General features: G+C 48.0%; 1 protein-coding gene across 5 annotated transcripts in view; it reads right to left on the minus strand.

The window, feature by feature from the left end:
* Nucleotides 1-2,909, minus strand: part of lmo3 (LIM domain only 3) — a 44,956-nt gene extending 42,047 nt beyond the window's left edge. For 3 of the 5 annotated variants that reach the window (XM_037461841.2, XM_037461840.2, XM_062560429.1), the window contains exon 1: nucleotides 841-1,477. The gene's annotated coding sequence lies outside the window, so the exon portion shown is untranslated. Of the gene's footprint in view, nucleotides 1-840; nucleotides 1,478-1,561; nucleotides 2,071-2,536 lie in introns of those variants that run through there. The other 2 variants (XM_037461839.2, XM_037461838.2) reach the window with 2 other exon arrangements.
* Nucleotides 2,910-6,018: the final 3,109 nt, after the last annotated feature.

The raw sequence follows: 6,018 nt of genomic DNA on the forward strand, positions 1-6,018 counted from the left end.
TGGAACTCTCGGTGCGCGCGGCGCTCTCTGTCATATACTGGACTGTCTGTCCAGAGGCGCGCGCACATCGGGCAAAACAAGTTTGCTCACTAATTGTGGAAGTGCAGCATGCTGCGTTCAAAGACCCGAGATTGGACGAGGTAAAACACACAGCGGAGGCATTGTGACACCTGCTGACGCGCGTCCCTACAAGGCCGTGGTTGTTCAGAGTTTTAACAGTCCAGAGAGTATTCAAGTGAGGCAGAGGGACGCGCACACAGCACATTTTGTTTGAAAAAGCTAAATCAAAGACGACTGTTTATTAGGAACTCTATAATGCATCTTAAAACAATTAGTGCACAAAGAGTGTGTGTCAGGAGGAGACAAGTCAATAGTTGTCATGAGACTCCAGCCTAAAACGAAGCGATAATGAGATGGGTCATAAAATGCTCTCTGCGTCATTATGAGTGATGCGATGCATAAAAGCTGACAGGGTATTTACCTGCCAGTAATTAGGTTTTGTCATGGATTGAATTATTTCAAGGCGGCCTATCTCTGTAATCATGCAATTTTCCCGCAGCGCGCCTGTGGAGTGTGGGCCACCACTCTCGTGCATTTCTGATCCGTTACTCCAGAGTAAATGGAAGATGTAGACAGAAGGCAGCGGTGCAGGATGGAGGGACACGCGCTGTAGGCCGGCGCACGGATCCAGGCCTCCAAAGGAAACGTGCACCTGCTTACCAGCTTGCGTGATACGACCGAGCGGACACAAAGCGGAGGATAAGTAATCTTATTTTACCGTACATTGTGTTTATGTGTTATTGAACAGCCAAGCAGCACACCACCGGACAGAAAACCTACCTTTTAGCAGTCCAGAGATGCTCAAAACAGAGCGGCCAGAGGCTCGCTGCAGCAGTGCTCGTCTTCTCAGTCCTCTTGACTTTGACTCAAAGTGTCCACGAAGCAACTTTTTGCCTCAGAGCACGCACAACTCCGGTCTGTCAAAGAGAGAACTTGATGGCGGGTTCTCAAGTTCCCAGACGTGCCTAAAACTCTGCTTCCCACCCAGCGGCTCTCTGCGCGTCCTGGACCCCGGCTCACAGGTCGTCACTCTCCCACTACTTCGCTGCTTCCTCACCCTGTCCGTCTGCGCGTCTCTCTGGCTTCTCTGCCAAGGAAGAATAAAGAACCGCCAGTGAGCGGAGCCTCCTCTCCTATTTAAGCCCCTCCACCAGGTCCCCAGTCAGCCGCACACTCCAGCTCATCCAAGAAGCTGACAAGCACCGTTAGGGAAGGCAGCGCATGTTGCTCTAATGGACCTCATTAAGCTCTACTTACAGATGTTCTCTTAACATAATTGATCTGCAGCGAGTTGAGAGGACGGCAACCTATTCCCCAGTCCCCAATTATGGCCCGGTAATTAGATCCCCAACCTCCAGTTCTCCACATTCACCCTTCTAACATTCCGAAATATCAAAGTATCTCTTCCTCTCAAAGCGACCGCCCCCCGACTACCCCCACCTCACCCCCAAGTCCGCCCCCTCCCACCCACAAGATACTATTGACAGTCAGATCTGCTAACCTTTGTAGTGTAGCCAGACTCAGCAGTGCTCTCTCTCTCTCTCGAATTGACAGAGCTCACTCATTCTTCTCTCATTCGTCTCTCCCCGCCCCGAGAGAGAGAGACAGATTTTTTGATTTTGAAAAAAAACGTTATTTTACGTAAAGCAATATGTAGACAATCTAACGGGTGAATATAATTAAAAAAGTATCTAGTGTAATCAATTAGGCGACCTGGACTCCGGCGTATTCCTCTAGCGTCTCCTTCTGTCAGTGGGCCACCCGCTCAGGATCCTCCTCAGCCGGACGGACGTCTCACTCGGTCGCGGTAGTGCTGCCCCTTTCCCGGTTGAGCTTGAGGAGGAGCTTCCGGTTGAGCTTGAGGAGGAGCTTCCTCAGTCTAAAGACCTCCTGCTGGGTGAAGTCTCTAGCGCCCTTCTTCGTGCTGCCATGTTGGGCGGAGAGAGCAAACTTTCGCCCTGTCGGATAAGTAGTCCTCGAGCCTCACTCCCCACCCCATACTTGCTGGTGCAGTCCCGAGGAGACGCTGATGGCAGAGTCCCCCCCCCCCCCCCCCCTTTGCCTGAGAGCCTCCTCTACTGCCCCTCATATTCCTCTTCAGGTGGGAGACCTTAAAGCCCACACCCTCTCCTCCATCTCCTCCTCGCTGTCGGAGATGCCCATTCCACCATCGAGCGCCCCCCGAACTCCTTTACCGTCCTTCTCCCGACTCACCCCACCCATCCCCTCTTTCACTCCGTCACACACGAGACTTGCCCGCTGAGCTACATTCACCCCCCTCAAATCCACTCCTACACTCACCCCCCTCCCTCCCATGACCCACCAGCTGGGCCTCGCCCATCACCAAACTCACCCCCTCACCCACCTAACTGACCGACCGGCCGGCTCTCACCCGTCCCCTCACTCACCCCCCACCCACCTGACCGAGCCTCACTCGCTCCTTCACCCAACTCCTCACCGACCTCCTGGGCCTCACCTGCCGGTACGAACGACGGAACGTTCGAGACCGTGACTCTGACAGCCGGCTCGGCGAGAGGCTTCTCCACGCTGTCCACGAAGATGACCACCACGTGGTTCATCCGTCCAGCGGACTTCGCGCTACCGGCCAGGCCGCAGTCCTCCACGGAACACGCAAAGCGCGAGCTTCAAGCCGTGCTTCCGCGTTAGCCCCGTGAGGTCCATCGGTGCGGTGCGTGCAGCACGCCGACCGGCTGCAAACACGCACAGAGACAAAAGTCACACATCCACACCACCACACATTCACACCAGAAAGACACAGAAAATAAACGAAATACCAGATAAAAAACGCTACCAAACAATTCACCTCAACGCCATGCTCCGTTCACTCAGCCCTCCTTCCAGAGAGAGAGCGAGACGATGAAGAGGAAAAACCGAGAGGAAAGGGAGGGGGTAATTTTTTTTAAATAATTCCTCTGATGGAAACTGAATAGAGAAGTCGGGCTCATCAACAGAGCCCGGGCCCCCCCTGACTGACTCTGACTCCCATGCTCATCATCACTTAGTCACTTTCACTTGTCACCCGTCACTTTGTTTAGCTGGTGCACTTTATCCTTATTTTTATTCCTAATTTTATCTTATCTCCTCTAACTTACTAACCCATAGCTTTAGTTTTTAGCGTACTAACCCATAGCTTATATTTTATATTTTATTATACTTTTATTTTATTCTATTTTTATCTCATTTGCACTATGTTGTCTTTATTGTACTGTCTTCATGCACCTTCCGCCAAGACAATTTCCATGTATATGTACAACATACAATGGCAATAAACGTTTCCTGATTCCTGATTCCTGAGAAAGGGGGGAGTAATAGTGGCTTTTGTAATGTCAATCAGTGCCATACCAGCCATCTAATTAGCCGTAGTGCTAAAACAAAAAGCACTTGGGGAGATAGTAATGTCCCTATTTTGCATGTTGCAAAGAAATAGAAAATTCCCAGTGTTAAAAAATGTTTGATGGGACATGAAGAGTAATGACCCTTTGGTAGGTAAACTCACTAAAGACAGACGGCATACATGTCCCTTTACCGCACCGTTGTGACGACAAGAGAGCTGAGCCGAAAGGCAAAGGTCTCGATCTACCGGTCAATCTTCATTCCTATCCTCACCTATGGTCATGAAGGATGGGTCATGACCGAAAGAACTAGGTCACGGGTACAAGCGGCAGAAATGGGTTTCCTCAGGAGAGTGGCTGGCGTCTCCCTTAGAGATAGGGTGAGAAGCTCAGCCATTCGCGAGGAGCTTGGAGTAGAGCCGCTGCTCCTTTGCGTTGAAAGGAGCCAGTTGAGGTGGTTTGGGCATCTGGTAAGGATGCCCCCTGGATGCCTCCCTTGGGAGGTGTTCCAGGCACGTCCAGCAGGGAGAGGCACCGAGGAAGACCCAGGACTAGGTGGAGAGATTATATCTCTACAGTGGCTTGCGAACGCCTTGGGATCTCCCAGTCAGAGCTGGTAGATGTGGCCCGGGAAAGGGAAGTCTGGGGCCCCCTGCTGGAGCTGTTGCCCCCGCGACCCGACAACGGAAAAGCGGCTGAAGATGAGATGAGCATACATGTCAGTAAGATTTAAAATAAACCATTGACAAGGGATCTCATTTAAAACAACAGAGAAAACATAACACGAAAACTCATTTAGATAAATAGATGACTAAAATCGTCCGACAGTACCTGTAAATGAAACTGTAGCATGTAGCTACATCTACATTTAATGATGTACATTGCTTTTTACATCATTAAAGCAATGACAATACAAATAAGTACAGTGTGTTTGCTCTTCTCTCAGCATTTCTGTGCGTTTTTTCTTGTCATTTAAACTTTTCGGTCTTCTGTTTGATGCTCCCCTACTCATTTAAAAAATATCAGAAAAATGACAAAGAATTTTCTAGCGAAACAACACACAGACAGCAGGTGTTTCAAACAGCTGAAACCAGTTCTGGCTGTGGTAGTTTTGATATCATCCTGTCATGATTAGCAGATGTGAGCAGTCTGTCCCATCAAGGACTTTTTAGATATCTGTTCTTCCACAAAATCTTCTCACTGAGGGTTTTGACATATACTAGAAGACACAGCACATTTCTGCTCTCATTCTCTCACATGGAGCCCCATAGGTTGACCAGGAGCTTAAGGATTGGATGCTGCACTTTGGTCCTCCAGCACCTCATGCACACACACACACACACACACTTTTCTCCCCCCCCCCTAGGGGGATAAGCCAGGGGACTGTCTACACTAACGACCAGCAGCGACTCTCCTTAAAGTCACAGTCAGTAATTGCCACCAGTATGTGACCTTCAAGTGGGGTCAAGGGGTACGTAATTTGAATGACAACTTTTCTTCTCCCCCGAAGGCCAATTTTGTCTTTTGGCAGAAAGTGGCAGAACTAAGTTCCACAGTCATCTTTCCAAAAAAAATATGAAGAATCACCTTCGGTAATGGGTCAGAAGGGAGCCGTCCAAAAAAGAATAGCTTGGCCAAAGAGTATTGACCCTTCTTATGACTCTGCTGAGAGTTAATGGAGATTACTTAATTCAACAGCCTATTCATTTAGTCTGAATATAAAACATGGATTGCAGCAGTAAAAGAGCTGGGACTTCGGTCAGAGGCCGGTCTGGTGTCTGACTGAAGTCGGGGCCGAGGGGCTATTGGAGGACAGAAACAGCAACCAACGAGAAGAAACGGCTTTAACTTTTGGAGACACCAGACATGAATTGTTTATTTATACAGATCAGTAAGAATCCAGGGCTGCATTGTAATTCCAACACTATATGGTATTCGCACACTGAACAGGAGTGGAGCAAAAAATCAGGGGCTTGGCCCAAATCTTAGGGCCTGTGGGGTCTCATTTACTGCCATCTAAAGTGTTTTTTCTGTAAAGCCATCTGAGGCAAATAATTTATTTTCAGCCATACTAAATAAAATGAATTTAATGGAATCTCCAGCATACATATACAGCGGGTGAATAAGTATTGAACACGTCAGCATTTCTCTTAGTAAATATGTATATTTCCAAAGGAGCTATTGACATGAAATGTTGGTAACAACCCAAGAAACCAAACAAAGAAACCAAAACAAAGGAGTTCAGAAATATGATGTGTAATATTGTGAAATGACACAAGGAAAAAGTATTGAACACGCTTACTGATTTTTATTCAATACTTTGTACAAAAGCCTTTGTTGGTAATGACAGCTTCAAGACGCCTCCTGTTTGGAGAAACTAGTCGCGTGCATTTGTAACCCACATTAAAATATGACAAACGGTTAAAAGCTGCATAAATAAATCTAAGTTAGTTCATCAAAAAGTTAATTAAAAATACTCATACAACAATAATTCAATGTCTTAGATTATAAGTGTGCCGTCAGGAAATCTGTCGCTGCCCCTTTAAGAGACTAGCGACGCTAGAAGAGGCACGTCTGGCGCGAAAACAGAGACCGAAAGCAAGAG

The sequence above is a fragment of the Pungitius pungitius genome, chromosome 2, assembly GCF_949316345.1.
Source record: "Pungitius pungitius chromosome 2, fPunPun2.1, whole genome shotgun sequence".
Lineage (NCBI taxonomy): Eukaryota > Metazoa > Chordata > Actinopteri > Perciformes > Gasterosteidae > Pungitius > Pungitius pungitius.